Source organism: Pecten maximus, chromosome 17 (assembly GCF_902652985.1).
Source record: "Pecten maximus chromosome 17, xPecMax1.1, whole genome shotgun sequence".
Classification (NCBI taxonomy): domain Eukaryota; kingdom Metazoa; phylum Mollusca; class Bivalvia; order Pectinida; family Pectinidae; genus Pecten; species Pecten maximus.
Window position 1 is genome coordinate 30523686 of NC_047031.1, and position 8102 is coordinate 30531787.

The 8102-nt window shown below is 35.4% G+C and overlaps 1 long non-coding RNA gene across 1 annotated transcript; it reads right to left on the reverse strand.

The window, feature by feature from the left end:
* Window positions 1–621: 621 nt before the first annotated feature.
* LOC117315722 lies at window positions 622–6832 on the reverse strand. The gene is made up of 3 exons (XR_004529751.1): window positions 6583–6832; window positions 2411–2476; window positions 622–1125 (listed from the first exon to the last, which is right to left on the reverse strand). It is a non-coding gene; the product is annotated as an uncharacterized LOC117315722 (long non-coding RNA).
* Between the last annotated feature and the right edge of the window lie 1270 nt (window positions 6833–8102).

Sequence of the window (8102 nt, forward strand, 5' to 3'; positions counted from 1 at the left end):
GTGCGTTGACTTCATATGAATATCATGCGTAATACGCATGTGTCTCGTGTGTAAATTTCGACATGCGTGGATCATGCGTAGCTACATGCGTAAATTATGCGTATCATATGCGTTAAACGCATGTAAAATCTGTCATGCGAGAATCGTGCGAATCAATACGCATGTGGAGGAGACGAAAAGAGCTACGTGCGTATCTCGTATGTAAATTACGTGTGTAATATGCATGAAAAGAGCACATGCGTAAATCACATGTCCTCTGAGAAAGTCTTGAATTGTTCTAGAATTTCTTCAGAAATGTACTAGATCATTCTCAAACAATTCTATTACAACTCAGAATGTGTCATGTCAGGGTCCGCAGTGGCCGAGTGGTTAATGTGTCCCAACATTGTTCCATTATAACCTTCACTTCTGGATTGTGAGTTTGAAAACCACATTGGACAATTGCCAGGTACTGATCATAGATCTTTGGTTTATCTCAGGTACTCAGGCTTTCCTCTATACATTCAACACCTGACATCCCTTTAATGGCTGTAAACAAAATAAAGCAAACCAAACAGAACAATGTCAGATGCCCAATGGGCATTTTATCTTAAAGTCTAATCAATAATAACAAGATGAAAATTTGTCATTTAGAATCAAAAATATAATTCATTTAATACTTGCTCATGTAAAGTAAATCCATACAAAACCAAGTTGCACTATAGTTTAGAATGTCAGTTTATCTTATGGTAAGAAAGATCAATACACATATATATAAATATTAAAAACCACTATCCATGTCCTTGGCCTTTGCATTACTGGTATAACTTGTATAGAGAAAAACATCACTTTTTCAACAAGACGGAGATACTGTTGTCTTATTCATATTGTTTGCCTCTCCAACATCATTACTTCTAGTTCCAGAAATCACTTTTGCTGCTTGGAGATATTTATGCAGAATCATATGATATACAGTTCATTGAATCTTTTTCCTTGAAGCTTAACACTGTTGACATGGGTTTCAAAACTGCCGAGCCTTGCCTGCTGTGACTGACTGACTGTCCATTTGCCGAAAGCAGAAAACAGTTTCACTATGTTGCAGATCTGTCTTTCAGCTTCTCCAGATGTCCACCTTTGTTGAAGTTTCTGTAAACAAAATTAAAAGAAAAAAGTAATCAAAATTGGTTTTTCATGGTACATTCACACATGATGAACTATATCTAATTATGAGATGATAATCAAAATCTCAATAATATGACTACATTACTTTTCAAAATTAACTAGAACTGTCGCCAAGATGGCTGACTTATACCCCCGCAATCTGCAATGGTCGAAATGGAAGGCTTAATAAGATAACCCAGTAATATAGTGACTAGTTGCCATAGCAACCACATTTAAAAAAAACAGAAAAAAAAGAAACAAAAATGGCATGCACATCTACACATGTTCCTCTATATTTGTGAAAAGTTTCATTGAAATCGGCACTTTGGTTTAGGAGGAGTTGTCTGGACAAACTTAAAGTTATGGTTCTTATCAGAAAACCTGTTTATAGTGACCAGTTGCCATAGCAACCATAATCTTGAGAAAAATAAAGTGGCATGCACATCTACACATGTTCCTCTATATTTGTGTGAAGTTTCATTGAAATCGGCCCATCAGTTTAGGAGGAGTTGCCCGGACAAAATGCGTCTACAGACGGACGGACGGACGGACGGACAACCTGATTCCAGTATACCCCCCCCCCCCCCCCCTAACTTCGTTGCGGGGGTATAATTATTTTAGAGAATTAATCACTGAATCATTGCAATGACAGTGTCATATACAGCTTTATGAGCAGAGGTTAAATGCCTTCCCTATATAAAATAAAGTAAATTTTACCCCTTCTCAATGAAGACGCTTGACCCCAGGGTTATGAAATTTACAATTTTGGTAAAGGACCTCAAGACCTTTCCATCTACGTCTTTGATACAAAGAGTATTTGATTTCAGCTTATCTGGGAGTGGAGAAAAAGATTTTCAAAATTTCAGTCAATTTGACCCTTTTTGACCTGCCCCTCAGGCTTCTCTGTTGTGAGTTTGAAACCTAAGTGGGGCAGCTACTTGGCACTGACCAGAGATCAGTGGATCCCTCGGATTAAACACTGGGTTTTCCAGCGTTCCTTCTCCTCCAAACCCGGTACATCCTTAAATGATATTGGCTTTCAACAGGGCGTAAAAAGAAACAAAACTGACCTGGACGTTGGAAAAGTCAAAGTCAGTGCTTACACATTGATGTTTCATATTTATTATAGAAAATTTATAAAAATTATCACATTTCTTTATGAGCTTGACATGAAGGTAACAGTGATTAAACAAACAGCAGTTGGTTAAGTGTCCAAATAAATAAGTATTTTTCAAAGATTATTATGAAGTTACAAGACATGTGTGATTACCTAGACTTGAAGCTGACAGGAGTTCTTACAGCTGGTGTCCCTCTAGGAGCTGGATGTTGAAGATATCTAAAACAAAGAAAACAAAATAGTTTTCAGAAAATAAAAACATAAATTCAGCTTCATTTAATCATTGATATCAATTTGTTTGCAAACTGTATGAATAAATAAATGTTTTTAACCTCTTATATGGTAGCAGTACGTGTATACCACAGGGGCTTGGCACGATTTTCCAAATGATAGTCCATATATATATGTATATAGTATCGATACTATATACATATATATATGGACTATCATTTGGAAAATCGTGCCAAGCCCCTGTGGTGTATACCAGTTTTAATAAAATATCTAACAATTGCAGTTGTATCAAATAAGTGAACAAGAGGCCCATGGCCCTTAACGGTCACCTGAGATTTGAAATATTTCAGTTAATTTAATTGACCATTCTTGGCCCCATCCATCAGCCCCAAGGGGTCAGTCAGTACCAATATGTGCATACCATCAACTGCTATCCCAAGCTGATAATGTTAACGAAATAAGAATGAATTCCAATAGAAATCAAACAAATCATAGTCAAAAATGTGATTTCCCTATATAAACTATAATAAAATTTACCCCCTCCCAAGGGGTAGATGTGTGACCACAGTGTCATGAAATTCATAATTTTAATTAAGCACCATAAGCCCCTTCCAACTATGAAGAGTATTTGATTCTACCTTATTTAGTTATTTGGGTCTTGAGAAGAGGATGTTTGAAATTTTTTGTCAATTTGACCCTTTTTAGCCCCGCTTATCTGCCCCTGGGGGTCAGTCAGGGCCAACATGTGTATACCATCAAACTGCCATCACAAGCTAATAATGTTAACCAAGTTAGAATGAATTCCAATAGAAATCAAACAAATTATAGTCAAAAATGTTATTTCCCTATATAAACTAACGTAAAATTTACCCCCTCCCGAGGGGCAAAATGTGAGACCCCTGGGTCATGAAATTCATAATTTTGGTAAAGCACCATAAGACCCTTCCATCTATGAAGAGTATTTGATTCCAACATATCTGAGAGTATATAACTATATAGAGAAGAATATTTTTGAAGTTGCAGTCATTTTGACCCTTTTTAGCCCCATACCTCAGGCCCCTGGGGGGTGGGGACCATATAATTCACAATTTCGTTGACCTTTAGCCAGATTTCATTGAATTTGGTTCAGGGGTTTTGGAGAAGAAGTCAAAAATGTAAATTGTTTACGGACGCATGACGGACAACGACGGGCAAAAGGCGATAAGAATACCAGGTCACTTGAAATTGAGAGAATAGTTCTGCAATATGAAATGAAAACCATATTTTGTGAAAACTTTTAAAATATTTCAATTTAGTTTTTCTCAAGAGGGAAATAAACTGCGCTCTGAGGCCTGGAATTGAATGCCCTTTCTGATGTAAATATTTGTCCATTGCAGTGTTGGCCACATACATTGTGAACTTTTTACATTAGTCCCTGTGCAACTAAGCCAACTATATTTTACCTGTGTGCAGATGACATTTCAAAGAATTGTGATAATTTATTCCTGGTCATTGTTCGAATTTGTCAAATAATTTTCTGTAATACCTTTGTAAATAGATGAAATCAACTTGAATTCAAAAGTGTACAAAAATGTACATGGTTCCTCACCCAAAATAACTGAATATGACTTAATTGAAAATATTTTAGTATCAACTTAGCTTTCTCCACATTGATTTCTTTGTACATGGCAAAAGATATAATTTGGCTCTGTCCAAAGATATAGTCTCAATCAAGGTCACGTCAGAGACTTCAAAACAAATAATTTCAAATTGTTAGCATTTGCATATGATGTAATCATGTTTCATTAAAAATTTGAATAAAAAGTCTAATTTGAAAAAAAAAAAAAATGTTGATAATGTGAGATTCATGAAGCAAATCATTTGAATAGTTAAATTTGATCTTTCAAAATTATTCCCATCACACAACACAGGCTGAAGTTATTCAATATTTCATTTCGAAATCAATTTCAAATCTTGAAATTTTCTTATTTAAACAATCATTATGACCAGGGACATATCCCTGATATCATGTATTGTAGTGACAGGACCTGATGCATGAGGAACTTTCCAGCTTGCAGTGTACATGTCATTTCAATAGTTCTACAAATACATGTAATTGAATGATATAAGTTCAGAAAAAAATTATGCAAAACAAATTAAGAAATGATGCTGTTCTCTTGTTTGATTCAAAAATATAAAGACAATGCTTTAAAATTTATTCCAAAGAAAGATGTTAAAGTAAAAAAAAACTTCAGTGAAATTCCCAAAGGTATAAAGAATGTAAATTCACCACTTCCAAAAACCAACCTATAGCCGTATACCCGTTATTAGTACACATTGTTCACGTCCAGGAAAATTAAATAGGCCTATAAATCTACAGTCTGAGGTACAATTTGCCTCTGGGCAGCAAACTATGTACAATTTACCTGTAAAACAGACCTGTTGGAACTACATCGTTTTCCTTTCCCACTCATTCAATATATATCATAGTATGACGTGTCACTCTTACATTTTATGTAACAGATTATGACGTGTCACTCTCATGAATGTAGGATGGTTGTTCAAGCCAATTTTCAAATCATAAATTCAAATGTTTAAACTTTTAAAAAATGACATAAGGCCAACTGCAGTTAGTGTACATGAAAGCTTGATAAGAATTTGCTTAACTCATACATGAAAATTATATTAATCTATGGATGTAAAAGTTCAAGGAGTAGCAGTGTGCAGCCAGCTGGGATCGAACCAGCGACCCCGGCTTACTGGTCCACTGAGCTAAAGGGAAATTCCCCCTAGCTGGAAGCTAGAAGGCGACCATACAACTATGTACAGTATTTACAATTAAAACCCGGCCTGCTACAGTGATATACATACATGTACATATTGACTTGACTTCTAATTATACTCTTTACATATACTTCCATTACAGTATCAGAGATATAAAGTAATAGTAATCATGATATCATTAAGAATAGTTAACTCATAAATGTACATTTGAGTATCAATTAGTGGTTTTAAATGTGAAGTTGACTAAAAGTTTTCTACTCCAAATATAAAAATGTGTTTGAAGAATATTATTTTGACCATTTACTGTACATTTTTGAGTGTTGTAACAAGCTTTTATACTACTATATCATAAATATTTATTTCCCTATTTGGAGAAATGCATGAAATTGAAATATAGATTATTTATATTAAGTTAAAAATGCCAGGTTCAAAGTCTGCATGCATAAAGGACGCTTTATATATTAGTTATTAGGTAGAGTTAAATTGATGGAAATGAGCATGACTATGAGTCGCATAAATTTCACATCTTCGGAGTTCTTATTCTATGGCAACCCAGCTGGGATACCTGGGACAATCATATCATTTCAAAAGTGTAAGATAGCTAGTCATAAGCTTAAGTCTGTACCGGTTTACTTTATGAGCTTGGTAAAGGTAAGGTGTGATGACCAGTTTCCATCTAACAATTAAGGGGATCTTTATCTAGTTTATATGACCATGTACACCAGTCCAGATCTTCACACCTTTTAAGGTAAACTTTGAAGGAGGGGTCATTATTGGGGTCAGTGTAAGTCACACCCTTGTTACCTGGGAGTGTGGGTGTGTAGAGGGGGGGGGGGGGGGGGGGGGATTATTTCTTATATAACTGGCATAAGAACTCCATGTATGACCTTGATTTAATGAGGCAGGAATAACATGAAAACAAAAAATTACATTAACAAAATAATAAGATGATAGGCCTATACTGTATACTTTAAGATAAGTTACATGTTTTATGAGTAGTATACATATGTATATCTATGCGAGCGGTTATAAATCAAAATGTATTTCAATATTCTGCTCGTTCACGAGAAAATGTCCGTGAGCACACGTGCGGTTTTCTGTACATTTGTGACCTCAATCTGGCGATTCCCGTTGATATTTTTAGACGTAAACAATCACTGAGAAAGCTAGCCACAAAAAAAACTAAACCGGCTAGGCCTATCGAAATCTAAAATTAATTAAATTTGGAGAAAAAAGTATTACTACAGTAAATATAAAATAAACGGGATCTGTTCTTCGTGCATATTTAGCGCCGCCTGTTTACATCAATGTCAACAAACAAGTTTACTTACAAGTTACAGTCAGCGGTACTGGTACTGCCGATGAGCTCGAGGCTACGGGACTTTGCTTGACATTCTGAACGCTGGGTTGATTATTTTTTGCACGCGTGCTTGTGCAAAGCAACATACAATCATGACAAAACATCCATATCTTGGAACATCGTCTCTGATATTCAGATATTGTAAGAAATACTGGCAGTGACAGTAAAATACAACACAGAACTTCAATGAGACAGGCGCAGCAACAAACTTGGTGACGTCACTGGTGACGTAACATCCGGAGAAGACCCTACTGAAAAAAACAACACACAAACGAATTTCACTTACCTATCTGTTATCTTTGTCCGCCTCGTTGGTTACGTGAAGGGAAAAGGATTCGCCGTGAATCACAGATATGTTCTCCGCCACGGACTGCGCTAGCGATTGTAATTCTGATTCTGTCCAATTTGGTTTTCCGCTTTGTAAGTGACAGTACGACTAACCACCCGAATCCAAACGCAATGGACCGAAAAGACCACATATCATTTATTGTGTTTCTTCTTACTTAGTTTAAATTAATGAAACTGAGCATATTATTTCCCAAAACCTGTTATTCAATTCAAAAAATTACTATCTATTAATTATAAGCGGTAAAATATATGAAAATAAATGTTGACATTGTATTTTTTTCTTTTCGCTCCATCGGGTACTGATTAGGGTAATTAGGCCGCCCCGCCGGTAGCAATATGCATGGCGTCGAGTCAAGTATGAAATTTTCACTAGCGTAAGCGAGGGTCTATGCGGACGAATTAAAACACCTAGATGGGACTAAATATGTGTTCTGAGGTAAATAAATATCTCATTTATCTATATATGTAAGCTAGGTGTTATGTCACACCCGATTTTATTGTATTTGCACCAAATTCTTAGCGACACCAAATTGTTTTCATATCTAGTGGTGCGCTCTGGCCCTGCACCAGACATGGTTGTGATACAGTGCGTGGACGTGATGCAGGTATCCGTTTCTAGTGGTTTTCGCGATATTTGTCTCAATATATGTGCAGCCTGGCTATGGATCATGGTTACTGCCGTAATATTTATCAAATGAAACAGCCGATGATATTTAAATGTACTTTGCATAATTTTAGGCCTATATCAAAGTATATGTTAACTGATTTATGTGCATATTTTGTCAATGTCTTTATGATCATTAAGTGTCGATTGTCAATTTATAATAAAATATGTAAACACCTTCATTTAACAAGATTTCAAGATTTTTATAGATACACTCAGACACATGTGTAACATGAGGACATTTGTGACAAACAATAGAAATAAGCATGAGCAACAAGAGCAATTATATACATGTAGCTACTGTTAATTAAAAAAATGGTATCATTATGCATTCATGGCTTCTTTAGTCTAACTTAGTCAAATTTACATTGGTGTATACCAGAAATGTTCTACTATATTGACCTGGTAATCTTGATTATTTGAATTTATTTAGAAAAAGAAATACATATGTACAGTACTGTATATATGTATTCATGTTT